Genomic DNA, 14,975 nt, shown 5'->3' on the forward strand with positions numbered 1-14,975 from the left:
AGTTATTTCTGCCAGGTGCTCCTCGAGTTTTCCGATGCTTTTTGCCGGGCGACGAGCATTGGCAACCTTAAGAGAGTCATAGTTACTCCTGCAACTTGCTCCCCGTTTTACCACAGTCAAATGTTCAAGATTTCTCGGGCCAGTTCACCACAAGCGATACGCCTTTATTTCTCGACCTCATGACTTTCACAGTTATTTCTGCTATTTGCTCCTCGAGTTTGCCGATGTATTCTGCCTGGTGACGGCGCATTTGGCTACCTTAAGAGAGTCATAGTTACTCCTACCAATTGCTCCCGGTTTTACCATAGTCGCATCTTCAACCTTTATCTGACCAGTTCACCAGAAGTGATACGCCTTTATTTGTCGAACTTAAGACATTCACAGTTATTTCTGCCAGGTGCTCCACGAGTTTGCCGATGTATTTCGCCTGGTGACGAGCATTTGGCTACCTTAAGAGAGTCATAGTTACTCCTGCAAGTTGCTCCCTGTTTTATCACAGTTACGTCTTGAAGCTTTCTCTGGCCATTTCACCAGAAGTGTTACACTATTTTTTGTCGACCTTAAGTCTTTCACAGTTACTCCTGCCAGGTGCTCCTCGAGTTTGCCGATTTATTCCATTGTTGACGAGGCATTTGGCTACCTTAAGAGAGTCATAGTTACTCATACCAGTTGCTCGACGCTTTACCATAATCACATATTCAAGCTTTCTCTGGTCAGTTCATCAGAAGCAATACGCCACTATTTGTCGACCTTAAGACTTTTACAGTTATTTCTGCCAGGTGCTCCTTGAGTCGGCCGATGTACTTCGCCTGGTTACGAGCATTTGGCTACATTAAGAGTGTCATAGTTGCTCCTGCTAGTTGCTGCGTGTTTTATCACAGTCACGTCTTCAAGCTTTCTCCAGCCGGTTCACCAGAAGTGATACACCATTATTTGTCGACCTTAAGATTTTCACAGTTACTCCTGCCAGATGCTCCTCGAGTTTGCCGAGTTATTCCGTTGGTGACGAGGCATTTGGCTACCTTAAGAGAGTCATAGTTACTCATACCAGTTGCTCCCCGTTTTACCATAGTCACATATTCAAGGTTTCTCTGTTCAGTTCATCAGAAGCGATACGCCATTATTTGCCGAACTTAAGACATTCACAGTTATTTCTGCCAGGTGCTCCTCGAGTTTTCCGATGCTTTTTGCCGGGCGACGAGCATTGGCAACCTTAAGAGAGTCATAGTTACTCCTGCAACTTGCTCCCTGTTTTACCTCAGTCCAATGTTCAAGATTTCTCGGGCCAGTTCACCACAAGCGATACGCCTTTATTTCTCGACCTTAAGACTTTCACAGTTATATCTGCTATTTGCTCCTCGAGTTTGCCGATGTATTCTGCCTGGTGACGGCGCATTTGGCTACATTAAGAGAGTCATAGTTACTCCTACCAATTGCTCCCGGTTTTACCATAGTCGCATCTTCAACCTTTATCTGACCAGTTCACCAGAAGTGATACGCCTTTATTTTTCGAACTTAAGACATTCACAGTTATTTCTGCCAGGTGCTCCACGAGTTTGCCGATGTATTTCGCCTGGTGACGAGCATTTGGCTACCTTAAGAGAGTCATAGTTACTCCTGCAAGTTGCTCCCAGTTTTATCACAGTTACGTCTTGAAGTTTTCTCTGGCCATTTCACCAGAAGTGTTACACCATTTTTTGTCGATCTTAAGACTTTCACAGTAACTCCTGCCAGGTGCTCCTCGAGTTTGCCGATTTATTCCATTGTTGACGAAGCATTTGGCTATCTTAAGAGAGTCATAGTTACTCATACCAGTTGCTCGACGCTTTACCATAATCACATATTCAAGCTTTCTGTGGTCAGTTCAACAGAAGCGATACGCCATTATTTGTCGACCTTAAGACTTTTACAGTTATTTCTGCCAGGTGCTCCTCGAGTCGGCCGATGTATTTCGCCTGGTGACGAGCATTTGGCTACATTAAGAGTGTCATAGTTACTACTGCTAGTTGCTGCGTGGTTTATCACAGTCACGTCTTCAAGCTTTCTCCAGCCGGTTCACCAGAAGTGATACACCATTATTTGTCGACCTTAAGATTTTCACAGTTACTCCTGCCAGATGCTCCTCGAGTTTGCCGAGTTATTCCGTTGGTGACGAGGCATTTGGCTACCTTAAGAGAGTCATAGTTACTCATACCAGTTGCTCCCCGTTTTACCATAGTCACATATTCATGCTTTCTCTGTTCAGTTCATCAGAAGCGATACGCCATTATTTGCCGAACTTAAGACCTTTACAGTTATTTCTGCCAGGTGCTCCTCGAGTTTTCCGATGCTTTTTGCCGGGCGACGAGCATTGGCAACCTTAAGAGAGTCATAGTTACTCCTGCAACTTGCTCCCCGTTTTACCACAGTCAAATGTTCAAGATTTCTCGGGCCAGTTCACCACAAGCGATACGCCTTTATTTCTCGACCTCATGACTTTCACAGTTATTTCTGCTATTTGCTCCTCGAGTTTGCCGATGTATTCTGCCTGGTGACGGCGCATTTGGCTACCTTAAGAGAGTCATAGTTACTCCTACCAATTGCTCCCGGTTTTACCATAGTCGCATCTTCAACCTTTATCTGACCAGTTCACCAGAAGTGATACGCCTTTATTTGTCGAACTTAAGACATTCACAGTTATTTCTGCCAGGTGCTCCACGAGTTTGCCGATGTATTTCGCCTGGTGACGAGCATTTGGCTACCTTAAGAGAGTCATAGTTACTCCTGCAAGTTGCTCCCTGTTTTATCACAGTTACGTCTTGAAGCTTTCTCTGGCCATTTCACCAGAAGTGTTACACTATTTTTTGTCGACCTTAAGTCTTTCACAGTTACTCCTGCCAGGTGCTCCTCGAGTTTGCCGATTTATTCCATTGTTGACGAGGCATTTGGCTACCTTAAGAGAGTCATAGTTACTCATACCAGTTGCTCGACGCTTTACCATAATCACATATTCAAGCTTTCTCTGGTCAGTTCATCAGAAGCAATACGCCACTATTTGTCGACCTTAAGACTTTTACAGTTATTTCTGCCAGGTGCTCCTTGAGTCGGCCGATGTACTTCGCCTGGTTACGAGCATTTGGCTACATTAAGAGTGTCATAGTTGCTCCTGCTAGTTGCTGCGTGTTTTATCACAGTCACGTCTTCAAGCTTTCTCCAGCCGGTTCACCAGAAGTGATACACCATTATTTGTCGACCTTAAGATTTTCACAGTTACTCCTGCCAGATGCTCCTCGAGTTTGCCGAGTTATTCCGTTGGTGACGAGGCATTTGGCTACCTTAAGAGAGTCATAGTTACTCATACCAGTTGCTCCCCGTTTTACCATAGTCACATATTCAAGGTTTCTCTGTTCAGTTCATCAGAAGCGATACGCCATTATTTGCCGAACTTAAGACATTCACAGTTATTTCTGCCAGGTGCTCCTCGAGTTTTCCGATGCTTTTTGCCGGGCGACGAGCATTGGCAACCTTAAGAGAGTCATAGTTACTCCTGCAACTTGCTCCCTGTTTTACCTCAGTCCAATGTTCAAGATTTCTCGGGCCAGTTCACCACAAGCGATACGCCTTTATTTCTCGACCTTAAGACTTTCACAGTTATATCTGCTATTTGCTCCTCGAGTTTGCCGATGTATTCTGCCTGGTGACGGCGCATTTGGCTACATTAAGAGAGTCATAGTTACTCCTACCAATTGCTCCCGGTTTTACCATAGTCGCATCTTCAACCTTTATCTGACCAGTTCACCAGAAGTGATACGCCTTTATTTTTCGAACTTAAGACATTCACAGTTATTTCTGCCAGGTGCTCCACGAGTTTGCCGATGTATTTCGCCTGGTGACGAGCATTTGGCTACCTTAAGAGAGTCATAGTTACTCCTGCAAGTTGCTCCCAGTTTTATCACAGTTACGTCTTGAAGTTTTCTCTGGCCATTTCACCAGAAGTGTTACACCATTTTTTGTCGATCTTAAGACTTTCACAGTAACTCCTGCCAGGTGCTCCTCGAGTTTGCCGATTTATTCCATTGTTGACGAAGCATTTGGCTATCTTAAGAGAGTCATAGTTACTCATACCAGTTGCTCGACGCTTTACCATAATCACATATTCAAGCTTTCTGTGGTCAGTTCAACAGAAGCGATACGCCATTATTTGTCGACCTTAAGACTTTTACAGTTATTTCTGCCAGGTGCTCCTCGAGTCGGCCGATGTATTTCGCCTGGTGACGAGCATTTGGCTACATTAAGAGTGTCATAGTTACTACTGCTAGTTGCTGCGTGGTTTATCACAGTCACGTCTTCAAGCTTTCTCCAGCCGGTTCACCAGAAGTGATACACCATTATTTGTCGACCTTAAGATTTTCACAGTTACTCCTGCCAGATGCTCCTCGAGTTTGCCGAGTTATTCCGTTGGTGACGAGGCATTTGGCTACCTTAAGAGAGTCATAGTTACTCATACCAGTTGCTCACCGTTTTACCATAGTCACATATTCAAGCTTTCTCTGTTCAGTTCATCAGAAGCGATATGTCATTATTTGCCGAACTTAAGACATTCTCAGTTATTTCTGCCAGGTGCTCCTCGAGTCTTCCGATGCTTTTTACTGGGCGACGAGCATTGGCAACCTTAAGAGAGTCATAGTTACTCCTGCAACTTGCTCCCCGTTTTACCACAGTCAAATGTTCAAGATATCTCGGGCCAGTTCACCACAAGCGATACGCCTTTATTTCTCGACCTCAAGACTTTCACAGTTATTTCTGCTATTTGCTCCTCGAGTTTGCCGATGTATTCTGCCTGGTGACGGCGCATTTGGCTACCTTAAGAGAGTCATAGTTACTCCTACCAATTGCTCCCGGTTTTACCATAGTCGCATCTTCAACCTTTATCTGTCCAGTTCACCAGAAGTGATACGCCTTTATTTTTCAAACTTAAGACATTCACAGTTATTTCTGCCAGGTGCTCCACGAGTTTGCCGATGTATTTCGACTGGTGACGAGCATTTGGCTACCTTAAGAGAGTCATAGTTACTCCTGCAAGTTGCTCCCTGTTTTATCACAGTTACGTCTTGAAGCTTTCTCTGGCCATTTCACCAGAAGTGTTACACCATTTTTGTCGATCTTAAGACTTTCACAGTTACTCCTGCCAGGTGCTCCTCGAGTTTGCCGATTTATTCCATTGTTGACGAAGCATTTGGCTATCTTAAGAGAGTCATAGTTACTCATACCAGTTGCTCGACGCTTTACCATAATCACATATTCAAGCTTTCTGTGGTCAGTTCAACAGAAGCGATACGCCATTATTTGTCGACCTTAAGACTTTTACAGTTATTTCTGCCAGGTGCTCCTCGAGTCGGCCGATGTATTTCGCCTGGTGACGAGCATTTGGCTACATTAAGAGTGTCATAGTTACTACTGCTAGTTGCTGCGTGGTTTATCACAGTCACGTCTTCAAGCTTTCTCCAGCCGGTTCACCAGAAGTGATACACCATTATTTGTCGACCTTAAGATTTTCACAGTTACTCCTGCCAGATGCTCCTCGAGTTTGCCGAGTTATTCCGTTGGTGACGAGGCATTTGGCTACCTTAAGAGAGTCATAGTTACTCATACCAGTTGCTCACCGTTTTACCATAGTCACATATTCAAGCTTTCTCTGTTCAGTTCATCAGAAGCGATATGTCATTATTTGCCGAACTTAAGACATTCACAGTTATTTCTGCCAGGTGCTCCTCGAGTCTTCCGATGCTTTTTACTGGGCGACGAGCATTGGCAACCTTAAGAGAGTCATAGTTACTCCGGCAACTTGCTCCCCGTTTTACCACAGTCAAATGTTCAAGATATCTCGGGCCAGTTCACCACAAGCGATACGCCTTTATTTCTCGACCTCAAGACTTTCACAGTTATTTCTGCTATTTGCTCCTCGAGTTTGCCGATGTATTCTGCCTGGTGACGGCGCATTTGGCTACCTTAAGAGAGTCATAGTTACTCCTACCAATTGCTCCCGGTTTTACCATAGTCGCATCTTCAACCTTTATCTGACCAGTTCACCAGAAGTGATACGCCTTTATTTTTCAAACTTAAGACATTCACAGTTATTTCTGCCAGGTGCTCCACGAGTTTGCCGATGTATTTCGACTGGTGACGAGCATTTGGCTACCTTAAGAGAGTCATAGTTACTCCTGCAAGTTGCTCCCTGTTTTATCACAGTTACGTCTTGAAGCTTTCTCTGGCCATTTCACCAGAAGTGTTACACCATTTTTGTCGATCTTAAGACTTTCACAGTTACTCCTGCCAGGTGCTCCTCTTGTTTGCCGATTTATTCCATTGTTGACGAGGCAGTTGGCTACCTTAAGAGAGTCATAGTTACTCATACCAGTTGCTCGACGCTTTACCATAATCACATATTCAAGCTTTCTCTGGTCAGTTCATCAGAAGCGATACGCCATTATTTGTCGACCTTAAGACTTTTACAGTTATTTCTGCCAGGTGCTCCTCGAGTTGGCCGATGTATTTCGCCTGGTACGAGCATTTGGCTACATTAAGAGTTTCATAGTTACTCCTACCAATTGCTCCCGGTTTTACCATAGTCGCATCTTCAACCTTTATCTGACCAGTTCAACAGAAAAGATACGCCTTTATTTGTCGAACTTAAGACATTCACAGTTATTTCTGCCAGGTGCTCCACGAGTTTGCCGATGTATTTCGCCTGGTGACGAGCATTTGGCTACCTTAAGAGAGTCATAGTTACTCCTGCAAGTTGCTCCCTGTTTTATCACAGTTACGTCTTGAAGCTTTCTCTGGCCATTTCACCAGAAGTGTTACACTATTTTTTGTCGACCTTAAGTCTTTCACAGTTACTCCTGCCAGGTGCTCCTCGAGTTTGCCGATTTATTCCATTGTTGACGAGGCATTTGGCTACCTTAAGAGAGTCATAGTTACTCATACCAGTTGCTCGACGCTTTACCATAATCACATATTCAAGCTTTCTCTGGTCAGTTCATCAGAAGCAATACGCCATTATTTGTCGACCTTAAGACTTTTACAGGTATTTCTGCCAGGTGCTCCTTGAGTCGGCCGATGTACTTCGCCTGGTTACGAGCATTTGGCTACATTAAGAGTGTCATAGTTGCTCCTGCTAGTTGCTGCGTGTTTTATCACAGTCACGTCTTCAAGCTTTCTCCAGCCGGTTCACCAGAAGTGATACACCATTATTTGTCGACCTTAAGATTTTCACAGTTACTCCTGCCAGATGCTCCTCGAGTTTGCCGAGTTATTCCGTTGGTGACGAGGCATTTGGCTACCTTAAGAGAGTCATAGTTACTCATACCAGTTGCTCCCCGTTTTACCATAGTCACATATTCAAGGTTTCTCTGTTCAGTTCATCAGAAGCGATACGCCATTATTTGCCGAACTTAAGACATTCACAGTTATTTCTGCCAGGTGCTCCTCGAGTTTTCCGATGCTTTTTGCCGGGCGACGAGCATTGGCAACCTTAAGAGAGTCATAGTTACTCCTGCAACTTGCTCCCTGTTTTACCTCAGTCCAATGTTCAAGATTTCTCGGGCCAGTTCACCACAAGCGATACGCCTTTATTTCTCGACCTTAAGACTTTCACAGTTATATCTGCTATTTGCTCCTCGAGTTTGCCGATGTATTCTGCCTGGTGACGGCGCATTTGGCTACATTAAGAGAGTCATAGTTACTCCTACCAATTGCTCCCGGTTTTACCATAGTCGCATCTTCAACCTTTATCTGACCAGTTCACCAGAAGTGATACGCCTTTATTTTTCGAACTTAAGACATTCACAGTTATTTCTGCCAGGTGCTCCACGAGTTTGCCGATGTATTTCGCCTGGTGACGAGCATTTGGCTACCTTAAGAGAGTCATAGTTACTCCTGCAAGTTGCTCCCAGTTTTATCACAGTTACGTCTTGAAGTTTTCTCTGGCCATTTCACCAGAAGTGTTACACCATTTTTTGTCGATCTTAAGACTTTCACAGTAACTCCTGCCAGGTGCTCCTCGAGTTTGCCGATTTATTCCATTGTTGACGAGGCATTTGGCTATCTTAAGAGAGTCATAGTTACTCATACCAGTTGCTCGACGCTTTACCATAATCACATATTCAAGCTTTCTGTGGTCAGTTCAACAGAAGCGATACGCCATTATTTGTCGACCTTAAGACTTTTACAGTTATTTCTGCCAGGTGCTCCTCGAGTCGGCCGATGTATTTCGCCTGGTGACGAGCATTTGGCTACATTAAGAGTGTCATAGTTACTACTGCTAGTTGCTGCGTGGTTTATCACAGTCACGTCTTCAAGCTTTCTCCAGCCGGTTCACCAGAAGTGATACACCATTATTTGTCGACTTTAAGATTTTCACAGTTACTCCTGCCAGATGCTCCTCGAGTTTGCCGAGTTATTCCGTTGGTGACGAGGCATTTGGCTACCTTAAGAGAGTCATAGTTACTCATACCAGTTGCTCACCGTTTTACCATAGTCACATATTCAAGCTTTCTCTGTTCAGTTCATCAGAAGCGATATGTCATTATTTGCCGAACTTAAGACATTCACAGTTATTTCTGCCAGGTGCTCCTCGAGTCTTCCGATGCTTTTTACTGGGCGACGAGCATTGGCAACCTTAAGAGAGTCATAGTTACTCCTGCAACTTGCTCCCCGTTTTACCACAGTCAAATGTTCAAGATATCTCGGGCCAGTTCACCACAAGCGATACGCCTTTATTTCTCGACCTCAAGACTTTCACAGTTATTTCTGCTATTTGCTCCTCGAGTTTGCCGATGTATTCTGCCTGGTGACGGCGCATTTGGCTACCTTAAGAGAGTCATAGTTACTCCTACCAATTGCTCCCGGTTTTACCATAGTCGCATCTTCAACCTTTATCTAACCAGTTCACCAGAAGTGATACGCCTTTATTTTTCAAACTTAAGACATTCACAGTTATTTCTGCCAGGTGCTCCACGAGTTTGCCGATGTATTTCGACTGGTGACGAGCATTTGGCTACCTTAAGAGAGTCATAGTTACTCCTGCAAGTTGCTCCCTGTTTTATCACAGTTACGTCTTGAAGCTTTCTCTGGCCATTTCACCAGAAGTGTTACACCATTTTTGTCGATCTTAAGACTTTCACAGTTACTCCTGCCAGGTGCTCCTCTTGTTTGCCGATTTATTCCATTGTTGACGAGGCAGTTGGCTACCTTAAGAGAGTCATAGTTACTCATACCAGTTGCTCGACGCTTTACCATAATCACATATTCAAGCTTTCTCTGGTCAGTTCATCAGAAGCGATACGCCATTATTTGTCGACCTTAAGACTTTTACAGTTATTTCTGCCAGGTGCTCCTCGAGTTGGCCGATGTATTTCGCCTGGTACGAGCATTTGGCTACATTAAGAGTTTCATAGTTACTCCTACCAATTGCTCCCGGTTTTACCATAGTCGCATCTTCAACCTTTATCTGACCAGTTCAACAGAAAAGATACGCCTTTATTTGTCGAACTTAAGACATTCACAGTTATTTCTGCCAGGTGCTCCACGAGTTTGCCGATGTATTTCGCCTGGTGACGAGCATTTGGCTACCTTAAGAGAGTCATAGTTACTCCTGCAAGTTGCTCCCTGTTTTATCACAGTTACGTCTTGAAGCTTTCTCTGGCCATTTCACCAGAAGTGTTACACTATTTTTTGTCGACCTTAAGTCTTTCACAGTTACTCCTGCCAGGTGCTCCTCGAGTTTGCCGATTTATTCCATTGTTGACGAGGCATTTGGCTACCTTAAGAGAGTCATAGTTACTCATACCAGTTGCTCGACGCTTTACCATAATCACATATTCAAGCTTTCTCTGGTCAGTTCATCAGAAGCAATACGCCATTATTTGTCGACCTTAAGACTTTTACAGTTATTTCTGCCAGGTGCTCCTTGAGTCGGCCGATGTACTTCGCCTGGTTACGAGCATTTGGCTACATTAAGAGTGTCATAGTTGCTCCTGCTAGTTGCTGCGTGTTTTATCACAGTCACGTCTTCAAGCTTTCTCCAGCCGGTTCACCAGAAGTGATACACCATTATTTGTCGACCTTAAGATTTTCACAGTTACTCCTGCCAGATGCTCCTCGAGTTTGCCGAGTTATTCCGTTGGTGACGAGGCATTTGGCTACCTTAAGAGAGTCATAGTTACTCATACCAGTTGCTCCCCGTTTTACCATAGTCACATATTCAAGCTTTCTCTGTTCAGTTCATCAGAAGCGATACGCCATTATTTGCCGAACTTAAGACCTTCACAGTTATTTCTGCCAGGTGCTCCTCGAGTTTTCCGATGCTTTTTGCCGGGCGACGAGCATTGGCAACCTTAAGAGAGTCATAGTTACTCCTGCAACTTGCTCCCTGTTTTACCTCAGTCCAATGTTCAAGATTTCTCGGGCCAGTTCACCACAAGCGATACGCCTTTATTTCTCGACCTTAAGACTTTCACAGTTATATCTGCTATTTGCTCCTCGAGTTTGCCGATGTATTCTGCCTGGTGACGGCGCATTTGGCTACATTAAGAGAGTCATAGTTACTCCTACCAATTGCTCCCGGTTTTACCATAGTCGCATCTTCAACCTTTATCTGACCAGTTCACCAGAAGTGAGACGCCTTTATTTTTCGAACTTAAGACATTCACAGTTATTTCTGCCAGGTGCTCCACGAGTTTGCCGATGTATTTCGCCTGGTGACGAGCATTTGGCTACCTTAAGAGAGTCATAGTTACTCCTGCAAGTTGCTCCCAGTTTTATCACAGTTACGTCTTGAAGTTTTCTCTGGCCATTTCACCAGAAGTGTAACACCATTTTTTGTCGATCTTAAGACTTTCACAGTAACTCCTGCCAGGTGCTCCTCGAGTTTGCCGATTTATTCCATTGTTGACGAGGCATTTGGCTATCTTAAGAGAGTCATAGTTACTCATACCAGTTGCTCGACGCTTTACCATAATCACATATTCAAGCTTTCTGTGGTCAGTTCATCAGAAGCGATACGCCATTATTTGTCGACCTTAAGACTTTTACAGTTATTTCTGCCAGGTGCTCCTCGAGTCGGCCGATGTATTTCGCCTGGTGACGAGCATTTGGCTACATTAAGAGTGTCATAGTTACTACTGCTAGTTGCTGCGTGGTTTATCACAGTCACGTCTTCAAGCTTTCTCCAGCCGGTTCACCAGAAGTGATACACCATTATTTGTCGACCTTAAGATTTTCACAGTTACTCCTGCCAGATGCTCCTCGAGTTTGCCGAGTTATTCCGTTGGTGACGAGGCATTTGGCTACCTTAAGAGATTCATAGTTACTCATACCAGTTGCTCACCGTTTTACCATAGTCACATATTCAAGCTTTCTCTGTTCAGTTCATCAGAAGCGATACGTCATTATTTGCCGAACTTAAGACATTCACAGTTATTTCTGCCAGGTGCTCCTCGAGTCTTCCGATGCTTTTTACTGGGCGACGAGCATTGGCAACCTTAAGAGAGTCATAGTTACTCCTGCAACTTGCTCCCCGTTTTACCACAGTCAAATGTTCAAGATATCTCGGGCCAGTTCACCACAAGCGATACGCCTTTATTTCTCGACCTCAAGACTTTCACAGTTATTTCTGCTATTTGCTCCTCGAGTTTGCCGATGTATTCTGCCTGGTGACGGCGCATTTGGCTACCTTAAGAGAGTCATAGTTACGCCTACCAATTGCTCCCGGTTTTACCATAGTCGCATCTTCAACCTTTATCTGACCAGTTCACCAGAAGTGATACGCCTTTATTTTTCAAACTTAAGACATTCACAGTTATTTCTGCCAGGTGCTCCACGAGTTTGCCGATGTATTTCGACTGGTGACGAGCATTTGGCTACCTTAAGAGAGTCATAGTTACTCCTGCAAGTTGCTCCCTGTTTTATCACAGTTACGTCTTGAAGCTTTCTCTGGCCATTTCACCAGTAGTGTTACACCATTTTTGTCGATCTTAAGACTTTCACAGTTACTCCTGCCAGGTGCTCCTCTTGTTTGCCGATTTATTCCATTGTTGACGAGGCATTTGGCTACCTTAAGAGAGTCATAGTTACTCATACCAGTTGCTCGACGCTTTACCATAATCACATATTCAAGCTTTCTCTGGTCAGTTCATCAGAAGCGATACGCCATTATTTGTCGTCCTTAAGACTTTTACAGTTATTTCTGCCAGGTGCTCCTCGAGTTGGCCGATGTATTTCGCCTGGTACGAGCATTTGGCTACATTAAGAGTGTCATAGTTGCTCCTGCTAGTTGCTGCGTGTTTTATCACAGTCACGTCTTCAAGCTTTCTCCAGCCGGTTCACCAGAAGTGATACACCATTATTTGTCGACCTTAAGATTTTCACAGTTACTCCTGCCAGATGCTCCTCGAGTTTGCCGAGTTATTCCGTTGGTGACGAGGCATTTGGCTACCTTAAGAGAGTCATAGTTACTCATACCAGTTGCTCACCGTTTTACCATAGTCACATATTCAAGCTTTCTCTGTTCAGTTCATCAGAAGCGATACGTCATTATTTGCCGAACTTAAGACATTCACAGTTATTTCTGCCAGGTGCTCCTCGAGTCTTCCGATGCTTTTTACTGGGCGACGAGCATTGGCAACCTTAAGAGAGTCATAGTTACTCCTGCAACTTGCTCCCCGTTTTACCACAGTCAAATGTTCAAGATATCTCGGGCCAGTTCACCACAAGCGATACGCCTTTATTTCTCGACCTCAAGACTTTCACAGTTATTTCTGCTATTTGCTCCTCGAGTTTGCCGATGTATTCTGCCTGGTGACGGCGCATTTGGCTACCTTAAGAGAGTCATAGTTACGCCTACCAATTGCTCCCGGTTTTACCATAGTCGCATCTTCAACCTTTATCTGACCAGTTCACCAGAAGTGATACGCCTTTATTTTTCAAACTTAAGACATTCACAGTTATTTCTGCCAGGTGCTCCACGAGTTTGCCGATGTATTTCGACTGGTGACGAGCATTTGGCTACCTTAAGAGAGTCATAGTTACTCCTGCAAGTTGCTCCCTGTTTTATCACAGTTACGTCTTGAAGCTTTCTCTGGCCATTTCACCAGTAGTGTTACACCATTTTTGTCGATCTTAAGACTTTCACAGTTACTCCTGCCAGGTGCTCCTCTTGTTTGCCGATTTATTCCATTGTTGACGAGGCATTTGGCTACCTTAAGAGAGTCATAGTTACTCATACCAGTTGCTCGACGCTTTACCATAATCACATATTCAAGCTTTCTCTGGTCAGTTCATCAGAAGCGATACGCCATTATTTGTCGTCCTTAAGACTTTTACAGTTATTTCTGCCAGGTGCTCCTCGAGTTGGCCGATGTATTTCGCCTGGTACGAGCATTTGGCTACATTAAGAGTTTCATAGTTACTCCTGCTAGTTGCTGCGTGTTTTATCACAGTCACGTCCTCAAGCTTTCTCCAGCCGGTTCACCAGAAGTGATACACCATTATTTGTCGACCTTAAGATTTTCACAGTTACTCCTGCCAGATGCTCCTCGAGTTTGCCGAGTTATTCCGTTGGTGACGAGGCATTTGGCTACCTTAAGAGAGTCATAGTTACTCATACCAGTTGCTCCCCGTTTTACCATAGTCACATATTCATGCTTTCTCTGTTCAGTTCATCAGAAGCGATACGCCATTATTTGCCGAACTTAAGACCTTTACAGTTATTTCTGCCAGGTGCTCCTCGAGTTTTCCGATGCTTTTTGCCGGGCGACGAGCATTGGCAACCTTAAGAGAGTCATAGTTACTCCTGCAACTTGCTCCCCGTTTTACCACAGTCAAATGTTCAAGATTTCTCGGGCCAGTTCACCACAAGCGATACGCCTTTATTTCTCGACCTCAAGACTTTCACAGTTATTTCTGCTATTTGCTCCTCGAGTTTGCCGATGTATTCTGCCTGGTGACGGCGCATTTGGCTACCTTAAGAGAGTCATAGTTACTCCTACCAATTGCTCCCGGTTTTACCATAGTCGCATCTTCAACCTTTATCTGACCAGTTCACCAGAAGTGATACGCCTTTATTTTTCAAACTTAAGACATTCACAGTTATTTCTGCCAGGTGCTCCACGAGTTTGCCGATGTATTTCGACTGGTGACGAGCATTTGGCTACCTTAAGAGAGTCATAGTTACTCCTGCAAGTTGCTCCCTGTTTTATCACAGTTACGTCTTGAAGCTTTCTCTGGCCATTTCACCAGAAGTGTTACACCATTTTTGTCGATCTTAAGACTTTCACAGTTACTCCTGCCAGGTGCTCCTCTTGTTTGCCGATTTATTCCATTGTTGACGAGGCAGTTGGCTACCTTAAGAGAGTCATAGTTACTCATACCAGTTGCTCGACGCTTTACCATAATCACATATTCAAGCTTTCTCTGGTCAGTTCATCAGAAGCGATACGCCATTATTTGTCGACCTTAAGACTTTTACAGTTATTTCTGCCAGGTGCTCCTCGAGTTGGCCGATGTATTTCGCCTGGTACGAGCATTTGGCTACATTAAGAGTTTCATAGTTACTCCTACCAATTGCTCCCGGTTTTACCATAGTCGCATCTTCAACCTTTATCTGACCAGTTCAACAGAAAAGATACGCCTTTATTTGTCGAACTTAAGACATTCACAGTTATTTCTGCCAGGTGCTCCACGAGTTTGCCGATGTATTTCGCCTGGTGACGAGCATTTGGCTACCTTAAGAGAGTCATAGTTACTCCTGCAAGTTGCTCCCTGTTTTATCACAGTTACGTCTTGAAGCTTTCTCTGGCCATTTCACCAGAAGTGTTACACTATTTTTTGTCGACCTTAAGTCTTTCACAGTTACTCCTGCCAGGTGCTCCTCGAGTTTGCCGATTTATTCCATTGTTGACGAGGCATTTGGCTACCTTAAGAGAGTCATAGTTACT

Source organism: Schistocerca cancellata, unplaced genomic scaffold, assembly GCF_023864275.1.
Source record: "Schistocerca cancellata isolate TAMUIC-IGC-003103 unplaced genomic scaffold, iqSchCanc2.1 HiC_scaffold_799, whole genome shotgun sequence".
Classification (NCBI taxonomy): domain Eukaryota; kingdom Metazoa; phylum Arthropoda; class Insecta; order Orthoptera; family Acrididae; genus Schistocerca; species Schistocerca cancellata.